The sequence below is a fragment of the Etheostoma spectabile genome, unplaced genomic scaffold (genome assembly GCF_008692095.1).
Source record: "Etheostoma spectabile isolate EspeVRDwgs_2016 unplaced genomic scaffold, UIUC_Espe_1.0 scaffold00019056, whole genome shotgun sequence".
NCBI lineage: Eukaryota > Metazoa > Chordata > Actinopteri > Perciformes > Percidae > Etheostoma > Etheostoma spectabile.
In genome coordinates this window covers 50,795-73,634 of record NW_022604651.1, presented here as the reverse complement: position 1 = coordinate 73,634, position 22,840 = coordinate 50,795, and the positions used below count along the sequence as shown (strand labels likewise).

Here is a 22,840-nt window from a genome sequence, read left to right as displayed (position 1 = left end):
GTTTGTAGCATCCTTTCGCAGCGGCCATTTCATAGTCTATGAGGTTTTACTGAGACGTGATTATTGCTGGTTGAAAACTTTACCCAATACCCCGCCGGGATGACTTGAATATAGTCAGCTCTGGCAATTTTTGTCAGTCTCATGGGAGACTTTACTTGTGTATGAATATTAAAGCCAGTTGACATAGGTAAGTGAGAATATAGTATCTTGTTATAAGTATTTATCCAATGTTGTCCTAGTTCAGCAGAATGATCAAATAGCCTGTCCAAATGGGCAGTACTTTCAGCTGTAAGCAATGGCCTGATCTGCAGTTCATGGAATGGCCGCTTGATGCTGGCTGCAAAAAGTCATTCAGTCACCATTGACTTCTATTCTGAAATGCCCACATTTACAGCAGAAGCAACCATGCTCACAGCTTAGTACTAGAAAACAAGTTTGGTCCCTACTGACAAATTTCTGTCCATTACAATGACATAGTGGTTTAAAATAAACAGTTTTCAACAGTTTTAAGGCTTAACGTTCTGTTTTATGAGGAGTGGACGGCTTTGAGTGACAGGTAGATGCATCACATATTCTGTGGCTGACATAGACTGAAGACTTCATTTGCCTAGCAATAACTCATTGAAGACATATAGATCATGTTTCATATGGCTTATGGTCCTGTACAGCTGTGACCTCATGGAAAGGTCAGTTTGGGTCAAGAAGCCAATCACTTGCATCTCTGTATGACTGTACACCCCTGAGGGTGGAGAAATGATGGACATGTCTGTTGTGAGTGCTAAACCAGGTCCAGTTTAATGTTGGAGGACTTTAAGTCATCCTTTCGCAGCGGCATTTTCATAGTCTATGAGGTTTTACTGAGACGTGATTATTGCTGGTTGAAAACTTTACCCAATACCCCGCCGGGATGACTTGAAATATAGTCAGCTCTGGCAATTTTTGTCAGTCTCATGGGAGACTTACCTTGTGTATGAATATTAAAGCCAGTGGACATAGGTAAGTGAGAACTATTAGTATATTGTTATAAGTATTTATCCAATGTTGTCCTAGTTCAGCAGAATGATCAAATTAGCCTGTCCAAATGGTGTGTAGTACTTTCAGCTGTAATGCAATGGCCAAATCTGCAGTTCCTGGAATGGCCGCTTGATGCTGGCTGCAAAAGTCATTCAGTCACCATTGACTTCTGTTCTGAAATGCCTACATTTACAGCAGAAGCAACCATGCTCACAGCTTAGTACTAGAAAACAGGTTTGGTCCCTTCTGAAAAGATTTCTGGCTGCAAAAGTCATTCAGTCACCATTGACTTCTATTCTGAAATGCCCACATTTACAGCAGAAGCAACCATGCTCACAGCTTAGTACTAGAAAACAAGTTTGGTCCCTACTGACAAATTTCCTGTCCATTACAATGACATAGTGGTTAAAATAAACAGTTTTCAACAGCTTAACGTTCTGTTTTATTGAGGAGTGGACGGCTTTGAGTGACAGGTAGATGCATCACATATTCTGTGGCTGACATAGACTGAAGACTTCATTTGCCTAGCAATAACTCATTGAAACATATAGATCATGTTTCATATGGCTATGGTCCTTGTACAGCTGTGACCTCATGGAAAGGTCAGTTTGGTCAAGAAGCCAATCACTTGCATCTTCTGTATGACTGTACACCCCTGAGGGTGGGAGAAATGATGCACCATGTCTGTTGTGAGTGCTAAACCAAGTCCAGTTTAATGTTGGAGGACTTTAAGTCATCCTTTCGCAGCGGCATTTTCATAGTCTATGAGGTTTTACTGAGACGTGATTATTGCTGGTTGAAAACTTTACCCAATACCCCGCCGGGATGACTGAAATATAGTCAGCTCTGGCAATTTTTGTCAGTCTCATGGGAGACTTACTTGTGTATGAAATTAAAGCCAGTTGACATAGGTAAGTGAGAACTATTAGTATCTTGTTATAAGTATTTATCCAATGTTGTCCTAGTTCAGCAGAATGATCAAATTAGCCTGTCCAAATGGTGCAGTACTTTCAGCTGTAATGCAATGGCCAATCTGCAGTTCCTGGAATGGCCGCTTGATGCTGGCTGCAAAAGTCATTCAGTCACCATTGACTTCTATTCTGAAATGCCCACATTTACAGCAGAAGCAACCATGCTCACAGCTTAGTACTAGAAAACAAGTTTGGTCCCTACTGACAAATTTCCTGTCCATTACAATGACATAGTGGTTAAAATAAACAGTTTTCAACAGCTTAACGTTCTGTTTTATTGAGGAGTGGACGGCTTTGAGTGACAGGTAGATGCATCACATATTCTGTGGCTGACATAGACTGAAGACTTCATTTGCCTAGCAATAACTCATTGAAGACATATAGATCATGTTTCATATGGCTTATGGTCCTTGTACAGCTGTGACCTCATGGAAAGGTCAGTTTGGTCAAGAAGCCAATCACTTGCATCTTCTGTATGACTGTACACCCCCTGAGGGTGGAGAAATGATGGACCATGTCTGTTGTAAGTGCTAAACCAGGTCCAGTTTAATGTTGGAGGACTTTAAGCATCCTTTCGCAGCGGCATTTTCATAGTCTATGAGGTTTTACTGAGACGTGATTATTGCTGGTTGAAAACTTTACCCAATACCCCGCCGGGATGACTTGAAATATAGTCAGCTCTGGCAATTTTTGTCAGTCTCATGGGAGACTTTACCTTGTGTATGAATATTAAAGCCAGTTGACATAGGTAAGTGAGAACTATTAGTATCTTGTTATAAGTATTTATCCAATGTTGTCCTAGTTCAGCAGAATGATCAAATTAGCCTGTCCAAATGGTGCAGTACTTTCAGCTGTAATGCAATGGCCAAATCTGCAGTTCCTGGAATGGCCGCTTGATGCTGGCTGCAAAAGTCATTCAGTCACCATTGACTTCTGTTCTGAAATGCCTACATTTACAGCAGAAGCAACCATGCTCACAGCTTAGTACTAGAAAACAGGTTTGGTCCCTTCTGAAAAGATTTCTGGCTGCAAAAGTCATTCAGTCACCATTGACTTCTATTCTGAAATGCCCACATTTACAGCAGAAGCAACCATGCTCACAGCTTGGTACTAGAAAACAAGTTTGGTCCCTACTGACAAATTTCCTGTCCATTACAATGACATAGTGGTTAAAATAAACAGTTTTCAACAGTTTAAGGCTTACGTTCTGTTTTATTGAGGAGTGGACGGCTTTGAGTGACAGGTAGATGCATCACATATTCTGTGGCTGACATAGACTGAAGACTTCATTTGCCTAGCAATAACTCATTGAAAACATATAGATCATGTTTCATATGGCTTATGGTCCTTGTACAGCTGTGACCTCATGGAAAGGTCAGTTTGGTCAAGAAGCCAATCACTTGCATCTTCTGTATGACTGTAACCCCCTGAGGTGGAGAAAATATGCACCATGTCTGTTGTGAGTGCTAAACCAGGTCCAGTATAATGTTGGAGGACTTTAAGTCATCCTTTCGCAGCGGCATTTTCATAGTCTATGAGGTTTTACTGAGACGTGATTATTGCTGGTTGAAAACTTTACCCAATACCCCGCCGGCAAGACTTGAAATATAGTCAGCTCTGGCAATTTTTGTCAGTCTCATGGGAGACTTTACTTTCTGTATGAAAATTAAAGCCAGTTGACATAGGTAAGTGAGAACTATTAGTATCTTGTTATAAGTATTATCCAATGTTGTCCTAGTTCAGCAGAATGATCAAATTAGCCTGTCCAAATGGTGCAGTACTTTCAGCTGTAATGCAATGGCCAAATCTGCAGTTCCTGGAATGGCCGCTTGATGCTGGCTGCAAAAGTCATTCAGTCACCATTGACTTCTATTCTGAAATGCCCACATTTACAGCAGAAGCAACATGCTCACAGCTTAGTACTAGAAAACAAGTTTGGTCCCTACTGACAAATTTCCTGTCCATTACAATGACATAGTGGTTAAAATAAACAGTTTTCAACAGCTTAACGTTCTGTTTTATTGAGGAGTGGACGGCTTTGAGTGACAGGTAGATGCATCACATATTCTGTGGCTGACATAGACTGAAGACTTCATTTGCCTAGCAATAACTCATTGAAGACATATAGATCATGTTTCATATGGCTTATGGTCCTTGTACAGCTGTGACCTCATGGAAAGGTCAGTTTGGGTCAAGAAGCCAATCACTTGCATCTTCTGTATGACTGTACACCCCCTGAGGGTGGAGAAATGATGGACCATGTCTGTGTGAGTGCTAAACCAAAGGTCCAGTTTAATGTTGGAGGACTTTAGGGCATCCTTTCGCAGCGGCATTTTCATAGTCTATGAGGTTTTACTGAGACGTGATTATTGCTAGTTGAAAACTTTACCAATACCCCGCCGGGATGACTTGAAATATAGTCAGCTCTGGCAATTTTTGTCAGTCTCATGGGAGACTTTACCTTGTGTATCGAATAAAAGCCAGTTGACATAGGTAAGTGAGAACTATTAGTATCTTGTTATAAGTATTTATCCAATGTTGTCCTAGTTCAGCAGAATGATCAAATTAGCCTGTCCAAATGGTGCAGTACTTTCAGCTGTAATGCAATGGCCTGATCTGCAGTTCCTGGAATGGCCGCTTGATGCTGGCTGCAAAAGTCATTCAGTCACCATTGACTTCTGTTCTGAAATGCCAACATTACAGCAGAAGCAACCATGCTCACAGCTTAGTACTAGAAAACAGGTTTGGTCCCTACTGAAAAAATTCTGGCTGCAAAAGTCATTCAGTCACCATTGACTTCTATTCTGAAATGCCCACATTTACAGCAGAAGGAAAATGCTCACAGCTTAGTACTAGAAAACAAGTTTGGTCCCTACTGACAAATTTCCTGTCCATTACAATGACATAGTGGTTAAAATAAACAGTTTTCAACAGTTTTAAGGCTTAATGTTCTGTTTTATTGAGGAGTGGACGGCTTTGAGTGACAGGTAGATGCATCACATATTCTGTGGCTGACATAGACTGAAGACTTCATTTGCCTAGCAATAACTCATTGAAGACATATAGATCATGTTTCATATGGCTTATGGTCCTTGTACAGCTGTGACCTCATGGAAAGGTCAGTTTGGGTCAAGAAGCCAATCACTTGCATCTTCTGTATGACTGTACACCCCCTGAGGGTGGAGAAATGATGCACCATGTCTGTTGTAAGTGCTAAACCAATCCAGTTTAATGTTGGAGGACTTTAAGTCATCCTTTCGCAGCGGCATTTTCATAGTCTATGAGGTTTTACTGAGACGTGATTATTGCTGGTTGAAAACTTTACCCAATACCCCGCCGGGATGACTTGAAATATAGTCAGCTCTGGCAATTTTTGTCAGTCTCATGGGAGACTTTACCTTGTGTATGAATATTAAAGCCAGTTGACATAGGTAAGTGAGAACTATTAGTATCTTGTTATAATTATTTATCCAATGTTGTCCTAGTTCAGCAGAATGATCAAATTAGCCTGTCCAAATGGTGCAGTACTTTCAGCTGTAATGCAATGGCCAAATCTGCAGTTCCTGGAATGGCCGCTTGATGCTGGCTGCAAAAGTCATTCAGTAACCATTGACTTCTATTCTGAAATGCCCACATTTACAGCAGAAGCAACCATGCTCACAGCTTAGTACTAGAAAACAGGTTTGGTCCCTTCTGAAAAGATCTGGCTGCAAAAGTCATTCAGTCACCATTGACTTTATTCTGAAATGCCCACATTTACAGCAGAAGCAACCATGCTCACAGCTTAGTACTAGAAAACAAGTTTGGTCCCTACTGACAAATTTCCTGTCCATTACAATGACATAGTGGTTAAAATAAACAGTTTTCAACAGTTTTAAGGCTTAACGTTCTGTTTTATTGAGGAGTGGACGGCTTTGAGTGACAGGTAGATGCATCACATATTCTGTGGCTGACATAGACTGAAGACTTCATTTGCCTAGCAATAACTCATTGAAGACATATAGATCATGTTTCATATGGCTTATGGTCCTTGTACAGCTGTGACCTCATGGAAAGGTCAGTTTGGGTCAAGAAGCCAATCACTTGCATCTTCTGTATGACTGTACACCCCCTGAGGGTGGAGAAATGATGGACCATGTCTGTTGTAAGTGCTAAACCAAGTCCAGTTTAATGTTGGAGGAGTTTGTAGCATCCTTTCGCAGCGGCATTTTCATAGTCTATGAGGTTTTACTGAGACGTGATTATTGCTGGTTGAAAACTTTACCCAATACCCCGCCGGGATGACTTGAAATATAGTCAGCTCTGGCAATTTTTGTCAGTCTCATGGGAGACTTTACCTTGTGTATGAATATTAAAGCCAGTTGACATAGGTAAGTGAGAACTATTAGTATCTTGTTATAAGTATTTATCCAATGTTGTCCTAGTTCAGCAGAATGATCAAATTAGCCTGTCCAAATGGTGCAGTACTTTCAGCTGTAATGCAATGGCAAAATCTGCAGTTCCTGGAATGGCCGCTTGATGCTGGCTGCAAAAGTCATTCAGTCACCATTGACTTCTATTCTGAAATGCCCACATTTACAGCAGAAGCAACCATGCTCACAGCTTAGTACTAGAAAACAAGTTTGGTCCCTACTGACAAATTTCCTGTCCATTACAATGACATAGTGGTTAAAATAAACAGTTTTCAACAGTTTAAGGCTTATGTTCTGTTTTATTGAGGAGTGGACGGCTTTGAGTGACAGGTAGATGCATCACATATTCTGTGGCTGACATAGACTGAAGACTTCATTTGCCTAGCAATAACTCATTGAAGACATATAGATCATGTTTCATATGGCTTATGGTCCTTGTACAGCTGTGACCTCATGGAAAGGTCAGTTTGGGTCAAGAAGCCAATCACTTGCATCTTCTGTATGACTGTACACCCCCTGAGGGTGGAGAAATGATGGACCATGTCTGTTGTAAGTGCTAAACCAAGGTCCAGTTTAATGTTGGAGGTTTAGCATCCTTTCGCAGCGGCATTTTCATAGTCTATGAGGTTTTACTGAGACGTGATTATTGCTGGTTGAAAACTTTACCCAATACCCCGCCGGGATGACTTGAAATATAGTCAGCTCTGGCAATTTTGTCAGTCTCATGGGAGACTTTACCTTGTGTATGAATATTAAAGCCAGTTGACATAGGTAAGTGAGAACTATTAGTATCTTGTTATAAGTATTTATCCAATGTTGTCCTAGTTCAGCAGAATGATCAAATTAGCCTGTCCAAATGGTGCAGTACTTTCAGCTGTAATGCAATGGCCTGATCTGCAGTTCCTGGAATGGCCGCTTGATGCTGGCTGCAAAAGTCATTCAGTCACCATTGACTTCTGTTCTGAAATGCCCACATTTACAGCAGAAGCAACCATGCTCACAGCTTAGTACTAGAAAACAGGTTTGGTCCCTTCTGAAAAGATTTCTGGCTGCAAAAGTCATTCAGTCACCATTGACTTCTATTCTGAAATGCCCACATTTACAGCAGAAGCAACCATGCTCACAGCTTAGTACTAGAAAACAAGTTTGGTCCCTACTGACAAATTTCCTGTCCATTACAATGACATAGTGGTTAAAATAAACAGTTTTCAACAGTTTTAAGGCTTAACGTTCTTTATTGAGGAGTGGACGGCTTTGAGTGACAGGTAGATGCATCACATATTCTGTGGCTGACATAGACTGAAGACTTCATTTGCCTAGCAATAACTCATTGAAACATATAGATCATGTTTCATATGGCTTATGGTCCTTGTACAGCTGTGACCTCATGGAAAGGTCAGTTTTGGTCAAGAAGCCAATCACTTGCATCTTCTGTATGACTGTACACCCCCTGAGGGTGGAGAAATGATGCACCATGTCTGTTGTAAGTGCTAAACCAGGTCCAGTTTAATGTTGGAGGACTTTAAGTCATCCTTTCGCAGCGGCATTTTCATAGTCTATGAGGTTTACTGAGACGTGATTATTGCTGGTTGAAAACTTTACCCAATACCCCGCCGGGATGACTTGAAATATAGTCAGCTCTGGCAATTTTTGTCAGTCTCATGGGAGACTTTACTTTGTGTATGAATATTAAAGCCAGTTGACATAGGTAAGTGAGAACTAATAGTATCTTGTTATAAGTATTTATCCAATGTTGTCCTAGTTCAGCAGAATGATCAAATTAGCCTGTCCAAATGGTGCAGTACTTTCAGCTGTAATTCAATGGCCAAATCTGCAGTTCCTGGAATGGCCGCTTGATGCTGGCTGCAAAAGTCATTCAGTCACCATTGACTTCTATTCTGAAATGCCCACATTTACAGCAGAAGCAACCATGCTCACAGCTAAGCACTAGAAAACAAGTTTTGTCCCTACTGACAAATTTCCTGTCCATTACAATGACATAGTGGTTAAAATAAACAGTTTTCAACAGTTTTAAGGCTTAACGTTCTGTTTTATTGAGGAGTGGACGGCTTTGAGTGACAGGTAGATGCATCACATATTCTGTGGCTGACATAGACTGAAGACTTCATTTGCCTAGCAATAACTCATTGAAAACATATAGATCATGTTTCATATGGCTTATGGTCCTTGTACAGCTGTGACCTCATGGAAAGGTCAGTTTGGGTCAAGAAGCCAATCACTTGCATCTTCTGTATGACTGTACACCCCCTGAGGGTGGAGAAATATGCACCATGTCTGTTGTGAGTGCTAAACCAGGTCCAGTTTAATGTTGGAGGACTTTAAGTCATCCTTTCGCAGCGGCATTTTCATAGTCTATGAGGTTTTACTGAGACGTGATTATTGCTAGTTGAAAACTTTACCCATACCCCGCCGGGATGACTTGAAATATAGTCAGCTCTGGCAATTTTTGTCAGTCTCATGGGAGACTTTACTTGTGTATGAATATTAAAGCCAGTTGACATAGGTAAGTGAGAACTATTAGTATCTTGTTATAAGTATTTATCCAATGTTGTCCTAGTTCAGCAGAATGATCAAATTAGCCTGTCCAAATGGTGCAGTACTTTCAGCTGTAATGCAATGGCCAAATCTGCAGTTCCTGGAATGGCCGCTTGATGCTGGCTGCAAAAGTCATTCAGTCACCATTGACTTCTATTCTGAAATGCCCACATTTACAGCAGAAGCAACCATGCTCACAGCTTAGTACTAGAAAACAAGTTTGGTCCCTACTGACAAATTTCCTGTCCATTACAATGACATAGTGGTTAAAATAAACAGTTTTCAACAGCTTAACGTTCTGTTTTATTGAGGAGTGGACGGCTTTGAGTGACAGGTAGATGCATCACATATTCTGTGGCTGACATAGACTGAAGACTTCATTTGCCTAGCAATAACTCATTGAAAACATATAGATCATGTTTCATATGGCTTATGGTCCTTGTACAGCTGTGACCTCATGGAAAGGTCAGTTTGGGTCAAGAAGCCAATCACTTGCATCTTCTGTATGACTGTACACCCCCTGAGGGTGGAGAAATGATGCACCATGTCTGTTGTGAGTGCTAAACCAGGTCCAGTTTAATGTTGGAGGACTTTAAGTCATCCTTTCGCAGCGGCATTTTCATAGTCTATGAGGTTTTACTGAGACGTGATTATTGCTGGTTGAAAACTTTACCCAATACCCCGCCGGGATGACTTGAAATATAGTCAGCTCTGGCAATTTTTGTCAGTCTCATGGGAGACTTTACCTTGTGTATGAATATTAAAGCCAGTTGACATAGGTAAGTGAGAACTATTAGTATCTTGTTATAAGTATTTATCCAATGTTGTCCTAGTTCAGCAGAATGATCAAATTAGCCTGTCCAAATGGTGCAGTACTTTCAGCTGTAATGCAATGGCCTGATCTGTTCCTGGAAATGGCTGCAAAAGTCATTCAGTCACCATTGACTTCTGTTCTGAAATGCCCACATTTACAGCAGAAGCAACCATGCTCACAGCTTAGACTGAAAAAATTCTGGCTGCAAAAGTCATTCAGTCACCATTGACTTCTATTCTGAAATGCCCACATTTACAGCAGAAGCAACCATGCTCACAGCTTAGTACTAGAAAACAAGTTTGGTCCCTACTGACAAATTTCCTGTCCATTACAATGACATAGTGGTTAAAATAAACAGTTTTCAACAGTTTTAAGGCTTAATGTTCTGTTTATTGAGGAGTGGACGGCTTTGAGTGACAGGTAGATGCATCACATATTCTGTGGCTGACATAGACTGAAGACTTCATTTGCCTAGCAATAACTCATTGAAGACATATAGATCATGTTTCATATGGCTTATGGTCCTTGTACAGCTGTGACCTCATGGAAAGGTCAGTTTGGGTCAAGAAGCCAATCACTTGCATCTTCTGTATGACTGTACACCCCCTGAGGGTGGAGAAATGATGCACCATGTCTGTTGTAAGTGCTAAACCAGGTCCAGTTTAATGTTGGAGGACTTTAAGCATCCTTTCGCAGCGGCATTTTCATAGTCTATGAGGTTTTACTGAGACGTGATTATTGCTGGTTGAAAACTTTACCCAATACCCCGCCGGGATGACTTGAAATATAGTCAGCTCTGGCAATTTTTGTCAGTCTCATGGGAGACTTTACCTTGTGTATGAATATTAAAGCCAGTTGACATAGGTAAGTGAGAACTATTAGTATCTTGTTATAAGTATTTATCCAATGTTGTCCTAGTTCAGCAGAATGATCAAATTAGCCTGTCCAAATGGTGCAGTACTTTCAGCTGTAATGCAATGGCCAAATCTGCAGTTCCTGGAATGGCCGCTTGATGCTGGCTGCAAAAGTCATTCAGTCACCATTGACTTCTGTTCTGAAATGCCTACATTTACAGCAGAAGCAACCATGCTCACAGCTTAGTACTAGAAAACAGGTTTGGTCCCTTCTGAAAAGATTTCTGGCTGCAAAAGTCATTCAGTCACCATTGACTTCTATTCTGAAATGCCCACATTTACAGCAGAAGCAACCATGCTCACAGCTTAGTACTAGAAAACAAGTTTGGTCCCTACTGACAAATTTCCTGTCCATTACAATGACATAGTGGTTAAAATAAACAGTTTTCAACAGCTTAACGTTCTGTTTTATTGAGGAGTGGACGGCTTTGAGTGACAGGTAGATGCATCACATATTCTGTGGCTGACATAGACTGAAGACTTCATTTGCCTAGCAATAACTCATTGAAACATATAGATCATGTTTCATATAGCTTATGGTCCTTGTACAGCTGTGACCTCATGGAAAGGTCAGTTTTGGTCAAGAAGCCAATCTCTTGCATCTTCTGTATGACTGTACACCCCCTGAGGGTGGAGAAATTATGCACCATGTCTGTTGTGAGTGCTAAACCAGGTCCAGTTTAATGTTGGAGGACTTCAAGTAGTCCTTTCGCAGCGGCATTTTCATAGTCAATGAGGTTTTACTGAGACGTGATTATTGCTGGTTGAAAACTTTACCCAATACCTCGCCGGGAAGACTTGAAATATAGTCAGCTCTGGCAATTTTTGTCAGTCTCATGGGAGACTTTACCTTGTGTATGAATATTAAAGCCAGTTGACATAGGTAAGTGAGAACTATTAGTATCTTGTTATAAGTATTTATCCAATGTTGTCCTAGTTCAGCAGAATGATCAAATTAGCCTGTCCAAATGGTGCAGTACTTTCAGCTGTAATGCAATGGCCATCTGCAGTTCCTGGAATGGCCGCTTGATGCTGGCTGCAAAAGTCATTCAGTCACCATTGACCTATTCTGCTGGCTGCAAAAGTCATTTCACCATTGACTTCAGAATGCCCACATTTACAGCATGCTCACAGCTTAGTACTAGAAAACAAGTTTGGTCCCTACTGACAAATTTCCTGTCCATTACAATGACATAGTGGTTAAAATAAACAGTTTTCAACAGCTTAACGTTCTGTTTTATTGAGGAGTGGACGGCTTTGAGTGACAGGTAGATGCATCACATATTCTGTGGCTGACATAGACTGAAGACTTCATTTGCCTAGCAATAACTCATTGAAGACATATAGATCATGTTTCATATGGCTTATGGTCCTTGTACAGCTGTGACCTCATGGAAAGGTCAGTTTGGGTCAAGAAGCCAATCACTTGCATCTTCTGTATGACTGTACACCCCCTGAGGGTGGAGAAATGATGGACCATGTCTGTTGTAAGTGCTAAACCAGGTCCAGTTTAATGTTGGAGGACTTTAGCATCCTTTCGCAGCGGCATTTTCATAGTCTATGAGGTTTTACTGAGACGTGATTATTGCTGGTTGAAAACTTTACCCAATACCCCGCCGGGATGACTTGAAATATAGTCAGCTCTGGCAATTTTTGTCAGTCTCATGGGAGACTTTACCTTGTGTATGAATATTAAAGCCAGTTGACATAGGTAAGTGAGAATTATTAGTATCTTGTAATAATTATTTATCCAATGTTGTCCTAGTTCAGCAGAATGATCAAATTAGCCTGTCCAAATGGTGCAGTACTTTCAGCTGTAATGCAATGGCCAAATCTGCAGTTCCTGGAATGGCCGCTTGATGCTGGCTGCAAAAGTCATTCAGTCACCATTGACTTCTGTTCTGAAATGCCTACATTTACAGCAGAAGCAACCATGCTCACAGCTTAGTACTAGAAAACAGGTTTGGTCCCTTCTGAAAAGATTTCTGGCTGCAAAAGTCATTCAGTCACCATTGACTTCTATTCTGAAATGCCCACATTTACAGCAGAAGCAACCATGCTCATTCAGTCACATTGCTTAGTACTAGAAAACAAGTTTGGTCCCTACTGACAAATTTCCTGTCCATTACAATGACATAGTGGTTAAAATAAACAGTTTTCAACAGTTTTAAGGCTTAACGTTCTGTTTTATTGAGGAGTGGACGGCTTTGAGTGACAGGTAGATGCATCACATATTCTGTGGCTGACATAGACTGAAGACTTCATTTGCCTAGCAATAACTCATTGAAAACATATAGATCATGTTTCATATGGCTTATGGTCCTTGTACAGCTGTGACCTCATGGAAAGGTCAGTTTGGGTCAAGAAGCCAATCACTTGCATCTTCTGTATGACTGTACACCCCCTGAGGGTGGAGAAATTATGCACCATGTCTGTTGTGAGTGCTAAACCAGGTCCAGTTTAATGTTGGAGGACTTTAAGTCATCCTTTCGCAGCGGCATTTTCATAGTCTATGAGGTTTTACTGAGACGTGATTATTGCTGGTTGAAAACTTTACCCGATACCCCGCCGGGATGACTCGAAATATAGTCAGCTCTGGCAATTTTTGTCAGTCTCATGGGAGACTTTACTATGTGTATGAAAATTAAAGCCAGTTGACATAGGTAAGTGAGAACTATTAGTATCTTGTTATAAGTATTTATCCAATGTTGTCCTAGTTCAGCAGAATGATCAAATTAGCCTGTCCAAATGGTGCAGTACTTTCAGCTGTAATGCAATGGCCAAATCTGCAGTTCCTGGAATGGCCGCTTGATGCTGGCTGCAAAAGTCATTCAGTCACCATTGACTTCTATTCTGAAATGCCCACATTTACAGCAGAAGCAACCATGCTCACAGCTTAGTACTAGAAAACAAGTTTGGTCCCTACTGACAAATTTCCTGTCCATTACAATGACATAGTGGTTAAAATAAACAGTTTTCAACAGCTTAAGGCTTCTGTTTTATTGAGGAGTGGACGGCTTTGAGTGACAGGTAGATGCATCACATATTCTGTGGCTGACATAGACTGAAGACTTCATTTGCCTAGCAATAACTCATTGAAGACATATAGATCATGTTTCATATGGCTTATGGTCCTTGTACAGCTGTGACCTCATGGAAAGGTCAGTTTTGGTCAAGAAGCCAATCACTTGCATCTTCTGTATGACTGTACACCCCCTGAGGGTGGAGAAATGATGGACCATGTCTGTTGTGAGTGCTAAACCAGGTCCAGTTTAATGTTGGAGGACTTTAGGGCATCCTTTCGCAGCGGCATTTTCATAGTCTATGAGGTTTTACTGAGACGTGATTATTGCTGGTTGAAAACTTTACCCAATACCCCGCCGGGATGACTTGAAATATAGTCAGCTCTGGCAATTTTTGTCAGTCTCATGGGAGACTTTACCTTGTGTATGAATATTAAAGCCAGTTGACATAGGTAAGTGAGAACTATTAGTATCTTGTTATAAGTATTTATCCAATGTTGTCCTAGTTCAGCAGAATGATCAAATTAGCCTGTCCAAATGGTGCAGTACTTTCAGCTGTAATGCAATGGCCTGATCTGCAGTTCCTGGAATGGCCGCTTGATGCTGGCTGCAAAAGTCATTCAGTCACCATTGACTTCTGTTCTGAAATGCCCACATTTACAGCAGAAGCAACCATGCTCACAGCTTAGTACTAGAAAACAGGTTTGGTCCCTTCTGAAAAATTCTGGCTGCAAAAGTCATTCAGTCACCATTGACTTCTATTCTGAAATGCCCACATTTACAGCAGAAGCAACCATGCTCACAGCTTAGTACTAGAAAACAAGTTTGGTCCCTACTGACAAATTTCCTGTCCATTACAATGACATAGTGGTTAAAATAAACAGTTTTCAACAGTTTTAAGGCTTAATGTTCTGTTTTATTGAGGAGTGGACGGCTTTGAGTGACAGGTAGATGCATCACATATTCTGTGGCTGACATAGACTGAAGACTTCATTTGCCTAGCAATAACTCATTGAAGACATATAGATCATGTTTCATATGGCTTATGGTCCTTGTACAGCTGTGACCTCATGGAAAGGTCAGTTTGGGTCAAGAAGCCAATCACTTGCATCTTCTGTATGACTGTACACCCCCTGAGGGTGGAGAAATGATGGACCATGTCTGTTGTAAGTGCTAAACCAAGTCCAGTTTAATGTTGGAGGACTTTAAGTCATCCTTTCGCAGCGGCATTTTCATAGTCTATGAGGTTTTACTGAGACGTGATTATTGCTGGTTGAAAACTTTACCCAATACCCCGCCGGGATGACTCGAAATATAGTCAGCTCTGGCAATTTTTGTCAGTCTCATGGGAGACTTTACCTTGTGTATGAATATTAAAGCCAGTTGACATAGGTAAGTGAGAACTATTAGTATCTTGTTATAAGTATTTATCCAATGTTGTCCTAGTTCAGCAGAATGATCAAATTAGCCTGTCCAAATGGTGCAGTACTTTCAGCTGTAATGCAATGGCCAAATCTGCAGTTCCTGGAATGGCCGCTTGATGCTGGCTGCAAAAGTCATTCAGTCACCATTGACTTCTATTCTGAAATGCCCACATTTACAGCAGAAGCAACCATGCTCACAGCTTAGTACTAGAAAACAGGTTTGGTCCCTTCTGAAAAGATTTCTGGCTGCAAAAGTCATTCAGTCACCATTGACTTTTATTCTGAAATGCCCACATTTACAGCAGAAGCAACCATGCTCACAGCTTAGTACTAGAAAACAAGTTTGGTCCCTACTGACAAATTTCCTGTCCATTACAATGACATAGTGGTTAAAATAAACAGTTTTCAACAGTTTTAAGGCTTAATGTTCTGTTTTATTGAGGAGTGGACGGCTTTGAGTGACAGGTAGATGCATCACATATTCTGTGGCTGACATAGACTGAAGACTTCATTTGCCTAGCAATAACTCATTGAAGACATATAGATCATGTTTCATATGGCTTATGGTCCTTGTACAGCTGTGACCTCATGGAAAGGTCAGTTTGGGTCAAGAAGCCAATCACTTGCATCTTCTGTATGACTGTACACCCCCTGAGGGTGGAGAAATGATGGACCATGTCTGTTGTAAGTGCTAAACCAAGTCCAGTTTAATGTTGGAGGTTTAGCATCCTTTCGCAGCGGCATTTTCATAGTCTATGAGGTTTTACTGAGACGTGATTATTGCTGGTTGAAAACTTTACCCAATACCCCGCCGGGATGACTTGAAATATAGTCAGCTCTGGCAATTTTTGTCAGTCTCATGGGAGACTTTACCTTGTGTATGAATATTAAAGCCAGTTGACATAGGTAAGTGAGAACTATTAGTATCTTGTTATAAGTATTTATCCAATGTTGTCCTAGTTCAGCAGAATGATCAAATTAGCCTGTCCAAATGGTGCAGTACTTTCAGCTGTAATGCAATGGCCAAATCTGCAGTTCCTGGAATGGCCGCTTGATGCTGGCTGCAAAAGTCATTCAGTCACCATTGACTTCTATTCTGAAATGCCCACATTTACAGCAGAAGCAACCATGCTCACAGCTTAGTACTAGAAAACAAGTTTGGTCCCTACTGACAAATTTCCTGTCCATTACAATGACATAGTGGTTAAAATAAACAGTTTTCAACAGCTTAACGTTCTGTTTTATTGAGGAGTGGACGGCTTTGAGTGACAGGTAGATGCATCACATATTCTGTGGCTGACATAGACTGAAGACTTCATTTGCCTAGCAATAACTCATTGAAGACATATAGATCATGTTTCATATGGCTTATGGTCCTTGTACAGCTGTGACCTCATGGAAAGGTCAGTTTGGGTCAAGAAGCCAATCACTTGCATCTTCTGTATGACTGTACACCCCCTGAGGGTGGAGAAATGATGGACCATGTCTGTTGTAAGTGCTAAACCAGGTCCAGTTTAATGTTGGAGGACTTTAAGTCATCCTTTCGCAGCGGCATTTTCATAGTCTATGAGGTTTTACTGAGACGTGATTATTGCTGTTGAAAACTTTACCCAATACCCCGCCGGGATGACTTGAAATATAGTCAGCTCTGGCAATTTTTGTCAGTCTCATGGGAGACTTTACCTTGTGTATGAATATTAAAGCCAGTGGACATAGGTAAGTGAGAACTATTAGTATCTTGTTATAAGTATTTATCCAATGTTGTCCTAGTTCAGCAGAATGATCAAATTAGCCTGTCCAAATGGTGCAGTACTTTCAGCTGTAATGCAATGGCCAAATCTGCAGTTCCTGGAATGGCCGCTTGATGCTGGCTGCAAAAGTCATTCAGTCACCATTGACTTCTGTTCTGAAATGCCTACATTTACAGCAGAAGCAACCATGCTCACAGCTTAGTACTAGAAAACAGGTTTGGTCCCTTCTGAAAAGATTTCTGGCTGCAAAAGTCATTCAGTCACCATTGACTTCTATTCTGAAATGCCCACATTTACAGCAGAAGCAACCATGCTCACAGCTTGGTACTAGAAAACAAGTTTGGTCCCTACTGACAAATTTCCTGTCCATTACAATGACATAGTGGTTAAAATAAACAGTTTTCAACAGTTTTAAGGCTTAACGTTCTGTTTTATTGAGGAGTGGACGGCTTTGAGTGACAGGTAGATGCATCACATATTCTGTGGCTGACATAGACTGAAGACTTCATTTGCCTAGCAATAACTCATTGAAAACATATAGATCATGTTTCATATGGCTTATGGTCCTTGTACAGCTGTGACCTCATGGAAAGGTCAGTTTGGGTCAAGAAGCCAATCACTTGCATCTTCTGTATGACTGTACACCCCCTGAGGGTGGAGAAATTATGCACCATGTCTGTTGTGAGTGCTAAACCAGGTCCAGTATAATGTTGGAGGACTTTAAGTCATCCTTTCGCAGCGGCATTTTCATAGTCTATGAGGTTTTACTGAGACGTGATTATTGCTGGTTGAAAACTTTACCCAATACCCCGCCGGCAAGACTTGAAATATAGTCAGCTCTGGCAATTTTTGTCAGTCTCATGGGAGACTTTACCTTGTGTATGAATATTAAAGCCAGTGGACATAGGTAAGTGAGAACCATTAGTATCTTGTTATAAGTATTTATCCAATGTTGTCCTAGTTCAGCAGAATGATCAAATTAGCCTGTCCAAATGGTGCAGTACTTTCAGCTGTAATTCAATGGCCAAATCTGCAGTTCCTGGAATGGCCGCTTGATGCTGGCTGCAAAAGTCATTCAGTCACCATTGACTTCTATTCTGAAATGCCCACATTTACAGCAGAAGCAACCATGCTCACAGCTTAGTACTAGAAAACAAGTTTGGTCCCTACTGACAAATTTCCTGTCCATTACAATGACATAGTGGTTAAAATAAACAGTTTTCAACAGCTTAACGTTCTGTTTTATTGAGGAGTGGACGGCTTTGAGTGACAGGTAGATGCATCACATATTCTGTGGCTGACATAGACTGAAGACTTCATTTGCCTAGCAATAACTCATTGAAGACATATAGATCATGTTTCATATGGCTTATGGTCCTTGTACAGCTGTGACCTCATGGAAAGGTCAGTTTGGGTCAAGAAGCCAATCACTTGCATCTTCTGTATGACTGTACACCCCCTGAGGGTGGAGAAATGATGGACCATGTCTGTTGTAAGTGCTAAACCAGGTCCAGTTTAATGTTGGAGGACTTTGGAGCATCCTTTCGCAGCGGCATTTTCATAGTCTATGAGGTTTTACTGAGACGTGATTATTGCTGGTTGAAAACTTTACCCAATACCCCGCCGGGATGACTTGAAATATAGTCAGCTCTGGCAATTTTTGTCAGTCTCATGGGAGACTTTACCTTGTGTATGAATATTAAAGCCAGTTGACATAGGTAAGTGAGAACTATTAGTATCTTGTTATAAGTATTTATCCAATGTTGTCCTAGTTCAGCAGAATGATCAAATTAGCCTGTCCAAATGGTGCAGTACTTTCAGCTGTAATGCAATGGCCAAATCTGCAGTTCCTGGAATGGCCGCTTGATGCTGGCTGCAAAAGTCATTCAGTCACCATTGACTTCTGTTCTGAAATGCCTACATTTACAGCAGAAGCAACCATGCTCACAGCTTAGTACTAGAAAACAGGTTTGGTCCCTTCTGAAAAGATTTCTGGCTGCAAAAGTCATTCAGTCACCATTGACTTCTATTCTGAAATGCCCACATTTACAGCAGAAGCAACCATGCTCACAGCTTAGTACTAGAAAACAAGTTTGGTCCCTACTGACAAATTTCCTGTCCATTACAATGACATAGTGGTTAAAATAAACAGTTTTCAACAGTTTTAAGGCTTAACGTTCTGTTTTATTGAGGAGTGGACGGCTTTGAGTGACAGGTAGATGCATCACATATTCTGTGGCTGACATAGACTGAAGACTTCATTTGCCTAGCAATAACTCATTGAAAACATATAGATCATGTTTCATATGGCTTATGGTCCTTGTACAGCTGTGACCTCATGGAAAGGTCAGTTTGGGTCAAGAAGCCAATCACTTGCATCTTCTGTATGACTGTACACCCCCTGAGGGTGGAGAAATTATGCACCATGTCTGTTGTGAGTGCTAAACCAGGTCCAGTTTAATGTTGGAGGACTTTAGGGCATCCTTTCGCAGCGGCATTTTCATAGTCTATGAGGTTATACTGAGATGTGATTATTGCTGGTTGAAAACTTTACCCAATACCCCGCCGGCAAGACTTGAAATATAGTCAGCTCTGGCAATTTTTGTCAGTCTCATGGGAGACTTTACCTTGTGTATGAATATTAAAGCCAGTTGGCATAGGTAAGTGAGAATTATTAGTATCTTGTTATAATTATTTATCCAATGTTGTCCTAGTTCAGCAGGATGATCAAATTAGCCTGTCCAAATGGTGCAGTACTTTCAGCTGTAATGCAATGGCCAAATCTGCAGTTCCTGGAATGGCCGCTTGATGCTGGCTGCAAAAGTCATTCAGTCACCATTGACTTCTGTTCTGAAATGCCCACCTTTACAGCAGAAGCAACCATGCTCACAGCTTAGTACTAGAAAACAAGTTCGGTCCCTACTGACAAATTTCCTGTCCATTACAATGACATAGTGGTTAAAATAAACAGTTTTCAACAGCTTAACGTTCTGTTTTATTGAGGAGTGGACGGCTTTGAGTGACAGGTAGATGCATCACATATTCTGTGGCTGACATAGACTGAAGACTTCATTTGCCTAGCAATAACTCATTGAAAACATATAGATCATGTTTCATATGGCTTATGGTCCTTGTACAGCTGTGACCTCATGGAAAGGTCAGTTTGGGTCAAGAAGCCAATCACTTGCATCTTCTGTATGACTGTACACCCCCTGAGGGTGGAGAAATGATGGACCATGTCTGTTGTGAGTGCTAAACCAGGTCCAGTTTAATGTTGGAGGACTTTAGGGCATCCTTTCACAGCGGCATTTTCATAGTCTATGAGGTTTTACTGAGACGTGATTATTGCTGGTTGAAAACTTTACCCAATACCCCGCCGGGATGACTTGAAATATAGTCACCTCTGGCAATTTTTGTCAGTCTCATGGGAGACTTTACCTTGTGTATGAATATTAAAGCCAGTTGACATAGGTAAGTGAGAACTATTAGTATCTTGTTATAATTATTTATCCAATGTTGTCCTAGTTCAGCAGAATGATCAAATTAGCCTGTCCAAATGGTGTAGTACTTTCAGCTGTAATGCAATGGCCTGATCTGCAGTTCCTGGAATGGCCGCTTGATGCTGGCTGCAAAAGTCATTCAGTCACCATTGACTTCTGTTCTGAAATGCCCACATTTACAGCAGAAGCAACCATGCTCACAGCTTAGTACTAGAAAACAGGTTTGGTCCCTACTGAAAAATTCTGGCTGCAAAAGTCATTCAGTCACCATTGACTTCTATTCTGAAATGCCCACATTTACAGCAGAAGAACCATGCTCACAGCTTAGTACTAGAAAACAAGTTTGGTCCCTACTGACAAATTTCCTGTCCATTACAATGACATAGTGGTTAAAATAAACGTTTTTCAACAGTTTTAAGGCTTAATGTTCTGTTTTATTGAGGAGTGGACGGCTTTGAGTGACAGGTAGATGCATCACATATTCTGTGGCTGACATAGACTGAAGACTTCATTTGCCTAGCAATAACTCATTGAAGACATATAGATCATGTTTCATATGGCTTATGGTCCTTGTACAGCTGTGACCTCATGGAAAGGTCAGTTTGGGTCAAGAAGCCAATCACTTGCATCTTCTGTATGACTGTACACCCCCTGAGGGTGGAGAAATGATGGACCATGTCTGTTGTAAGTGCTAAACCAAGTCCAGTTTAATGTTGGAGGACTTTAAGTCATCCTTTCGCAGCGGCATTTTCATAGTCTATGAGGTTTTACTGAGACGTGATTATTGCTGGTTGAAAACTTTACCCAATACCCCGCCGGGATGACTTGAAATATAGTCAGCTCTGGCAATTTTTGTCAGTCTCATGGGAGACTTTACCTTGTGTATGAATATTAAAGCCAGTTGACATAGGTAAGTGAGAACTATTAGTATCTTGTTATAAGTATTTATCCAATGTTGTCCTAGTTCAGCAGAATGATCAAATTAGCCTGTCCAAATGGTGCAGTACTTTCAGCTGTAATGCAATGGCAAAATCTGCAGTTCCTGGAATGGCCGCTTGATGCTGGCTGCAAAAGTCATTCAGTAACCATTGACTTCTATTCTGAAATGCCCACATTTACAGCAGAAGCAACCATGCTCACAGCTTAGTACTAGAAAACAGGTTTGGTCCCTTCTGAAAAGATTTCTGGCTGCAAAAGTCATTCAGTCACCATTGACTTTTATTCAGAAATGCCCACATTTACAGCAGAAGCAACCATGCTCACAGCTTAGTACTAGAAAACAAGTTTGGTCCCTACTGACAAATTTCCTGTCCATTACAATGACATAGTGGTTAAAATAAACAGTTTTCAACAGTTTTAAGGCTTAATGTTCTGTTTTATTGAGGAGTGGACGGCTTTGAGTGACAGGTAGATGCATCACATATTCTGTGGCTGACATAGACTGAAGACTTCATTTGCCTAGCAATAACTCATTGAAGACATATAGATCATGTTTCATATGGCTTATGGTCCTTGTACAGCTGTGACCTCATGGAAAGGTCAGTTTGGGTCAAGAAGCCAATCACTTGCATCTTCTGTATGACTGTACACCCCCTGAGGGTGGAGAAATGATGGACCATGTCTGTTGTAAGTGCTAAACCAAGTCCAGTTTAATGTTGGAGGGTTGTAGCATCCTTTCGCAGCGGCATTTTCATAGTCTATGAGGTTTTACTGAGACGTGATTATTGCTGGTTGAAAACTTTACCCAATACCCCGCCGGGATGACTTGAAATATAGTCAGCTCTGGCAATTTTTGTCAGTCTCATGGGAGACTTTACTTGTGTATGAATATTAAAGCCAGTTGACATAGGTAAATGAGAACTATTAGTATCTTGTTATAAGTATTTATCCAATGTTGTCCTAGTTCAGCAGAATGATCAAATTAGCCTGTCCAAATGGTGCAGTACTTTCAGCTGTAATGCAATGGCCTGATCTGCAGTTCCTGGAATGGCCGCTTGATGCTGGCTGCAAAAGTCATTCAGTCACCATTGACTTCTATTCTGAAATGCCCACATTTACAGCAGAAGCAACCATGCTCACAGCTTAGTACTAGAAAACAAGTTTGGTCCCTACTGACAAATTTCCTGTCCATTACAATGACATAGTGGTTAAAATAAACAGTTTTCAACAGCTTAACGTTCTGTTTTATTGAGGAGTGGACGGCTTTGAGTGACAGGTAGATGCATCACATATTCTGTGGCTGACATAGACTGAAGACTTCATTTGCCTAGCAATAACTCATTGAAGACATATAGATCATGTTTCATATGGCTTATGGTCCTTGTACAGCTGTGACCTCATGGAAAGGTCAGTTTGGGTCAAGAAGCCAATCACTTGCATCTTCTGTATGACTGTACACCCCCTGAGGGTGGAGAAATGATGGACCATGTCTGTTGTGAGTGCTAAACCAGGTCCAGTTTAA

General features: G+C 41.0%; 26 non-coding genes across 26 annotated transcripts; all 26 read left to right on the top strand.

Moving 5' to 3' along the window:
• The first annotated feature begins 9 nt into the window (after positions 1-9).
• LOC116683630 (U4 spliceosomal RNA) lies at positions 10-149 on the top strand. The gene has a single exon (XR_004330618.1). It is a non-coding gene; the product is annotated as a U4 spliceosomal RNA (small nuclear RNA).
• A 668-nt stretch (positions 150-817) lies between these two features.
• On the top strand, positions 818-958 carry LOC116683697 (U4 spliceosomal RNA). Its single transcript, XR_004330682.1, has one exon. It is a non-coding gene; the product is annotated as a U4 spliceosomal RNA (small nuclear RNA).
• Positions 959-1,749: 791 nt separating this feature from the next.
• On the top strand, positions 1,750-1,889 carry LOC116683619 (U4 spliceosomal RNA). The gene has a single exon (XR_004330607.1). It is a non-coding gene; the product is annotated as a U4 spliceosomal RNA (small nuclear RNA).
• Positions 1,890-2,553: 664 nt separating this feature from the next.
• LOC116683695 (U4 spliceosomal RNA) lies at positions 2,554-2,694 on the top strand. Its single transcript, XR_004330680.1, has one exon. It is a non-coding gene; the product is annotated as a U4 spliceosomal RNA (small nuclear RNA).
• Positions 2,695-3,490: 796 nt separating this feature from the next.
• On the top strand, positions 3,491-3,631 carry LOC116683637 (U4 spliceosomal RNA). The gene has a single exon (XR_004330625.1). It is a non-coding gene; the product is annotated as a U4 spliceosomal RNA (small nuclear RNA).
• Positions 3,632-4,300: 669 nt separating this feature from the next.
• LOC116683623 (U4 spliceosomal RNA) lies at positions 4,301-4,440 on the top strand. The gene has a single exon (XR_004330611.1). It is a non-coding gene; the product is annotated as a U4 spliceosomal RNA (small nuclear RNA).
• Positions 4,441-5,236: 796 nt separating this feature from the next.
• Positions 5,237-5,377, top strand: LOC116683694 (U4 spliceosomal RNA). Its single transcript, XR_004330679.1, has one exon. It is a non-coding gene; the product is annotated as a U4 spliceosomal RNA (small nuclear RNA).
• A 798-nt stretch (positions 5,378-6,175) lies between these two features.
• On the top strand, positions 6,176-6,316 carry LOC116683693 (U4 spliceosomal RNA). The gene has a single exon (XR_004330678.1). It is a non-coding gene; the product is annotated as a U4 spliceosomal RNA (small nuclear RNA).
• A 673-nt stretch (positions 6,317-6,989) lies between these two features.
• On the top strand, positions 6,990-7,129 carry LOC116683639 (U4 spliceosomal RNA). Its single transcript, XR_004330627.1, has one exon. It is a non-coding gene; the product is annotated as a U4 spliceosomal RNA (small nuclear RNA).
• A 797-nt stretch (positions 7,130-7,926) lies between these two features.
• On the top strand, positions 7,927-8,066 carry LOC116683628 (U4 spliceosomal RNA). The gene has a single exon (XR_004330616.1). It is a non-coding gene; the product is annotated as a U4 spliceosomal RNA (small nuclear RNA).
• Positions 8,067-8,743: 677 nt separating this feature from the next.
• On the top strand, positions 8,744-8,883 carry LOC116683622 (U4 spliceosomal RNA). The gene has a single exon (XR_004330610.1). It is a non-coding gene; the product is annotated as a U4 spliceosomal RNA (small nuclear RNA).
• A 669-nt stretch (positions 8,884-9,552) lies between these two features.
• Positions 9,553-9,693, top strand: LOC116683692 (U4 spliceosomal RNA). Its single transcript, XR_004330677.1, has one exon. It is a non-coding gene; the product is annotated as a U4 spliceosomal RNA (small nuclear RNA).
• Positions 9,694-10,451: 758 nt separating this feature from the next.
• LOC116683691 (U4 spliceosomal RNA) lies at positions 10,452-10,592 on the top strand. The gene has a single exon (XR_004330676.1). It is a non-coding gene; the product is annotated as a U4 spliceosomal RNA (small nuclear RNA).
• A 792-nt stretch (positions 10,593-11,384) lies between these two features.
• On the top strand, positions 11,385-11,525 carry LOC116683631 (U4 spliceosomal RNA). Its single transcript, XR_004330619.1, has one exon. It is a non-coding gene; the product is annotated as a U4 spliceosomal RNA (small nuclear RNA).
• A 687-nt stretch (positions 11,526-12,212) lies between these two features.
• Positions 12,213-12,353, top strand: LOC116683690 (U4 spliceosomal RNA). Its single transcript, XR_004330675.1, has one exon. It is a non-coding gene; the product is annotated as a U4 spliceosomal RNA (small nuclear RNA).
• An 811-nt stretch (positions 12,354-13,164) lies between these two features.
• LOC116683620 (U4 spliceosomal RNA) lies at positions 13,165-13,305 on the top strand. The gene has a single exon (XR_004330608.1). It is a non-coding gene; the product is annotated as a U4 spliceosomal RNA (small nuclear RNA).
• A 671-nt stretch (positions 13,306-13,976) lies between these two features.
• Positions 13,977-14,117, top strand: LOC116683689 (U4 spliceosomal RNA). Its single transcript, XR_004330674.1, has one exon. It is a non-coding gene; the product is annotated as a U4 spliceosomal RNA (small nuclear RNA).
• A 799-nt stretch (positions 14,118-14,916) lies between these two features.
• On the top strand, positions 14,917-15,057 carry LOC116683699 (U4 spliceosomal RNA). The gene has a single exon (XR_004330684.1). It is a non-coding gene; the product is annotated as a U4 spliceosomal RNA (small nuclear RNA).
• A 797-nt stretch (positions 15,058-15,854) lies between these two features.
• LOC116683688 (U4 spliceosomal RNA) lies at positions 15,855-15,995 on the top strand. Its single transcript, XR_004330673.1, has one exon. It is a non-coding gene; the product is annotated as a U4 spliceosomal RNA (small nuclear RNA).
• A 670-nt stretch (positions 15,996-16,665) lies between these two features.
• LOC116683638 (U4 spliceosomal RNA) lies at positions 16,666-16,805 on the top strand. Its single transcript, XR_004330626.1, has one exon. It is a non-coding gene; the product is annotated as a U4 spliceosomal RNA (small nuclear RNA).
• An 801-nt stretch (positions 16,806-17,606) lies between these two features.
• Positions 17,607-17,747, top strand: LOC116683635 (U4 spliceosomal RNA). The gene has a single exon (XR_004330623.1). It is a non-coding gene; the product is annotated as a U4 spliceosomal RNA (small nuclear RNA).
• A 670-nt stretch (positions 17,748-18,417) lies between these two features.
• On the top strand, positions 18,418-18,558 carry LOC116683687 (U4 spliceosomal RNA). The gene has a single exon (XR_004330672.1). It is a non-coding gene; the product is annotated as a U4 spliceosomal RNA (small nuclear RNA).
• An 801-nt stretch (positions 18,559-19,359) lies between these two features.
• Positions 19,360-19,500, top strand: LOC116683645 (U4 spliceosomal RNA). The gene has a single exon (XR_004330633.1). It is a non-coding gene; the product is annotated as a U4 spliceosomal RNA (small nuclear RNA).
• A 670-nt stretch (positions 19,501-20,170) lies between these two features.
• On the top strand, positions 20,171-20,311 carry LOC116683632 (U4 spliceosomal RNA). Its single transcript, XR_004330620.1, has one exon. It is a non-coding gene; the product is annotated as a U4 spliceosomal RNA (small nuclear RNA).
• Positions 20,312-21,109: 798 nt separating this feature from the next.
• On the top strand, positions 21,110-21,250 carry LOC116683685 (U4 spliceosomal RNA). Its single transcript, XR_004330671.1, has one exon. It is a non-coding gene; the product is annotated as a U4 spliceosomal RNA (small nuclear RNA).
• A 799-nt stretch (positions 21,251-22,049) lies between these two features.
• Positions 22,050-22,190, top strand: LOC116683683 (U4 spliceosomal RNA). The gene has a single exon (XR_004330669.1). It is a non-coding gene; the product is annotated as a U4 spliceosomal RNA (small nuclear RNA).
• Positions 22,191-22,840: the final 650 nt, after the last annotated feature.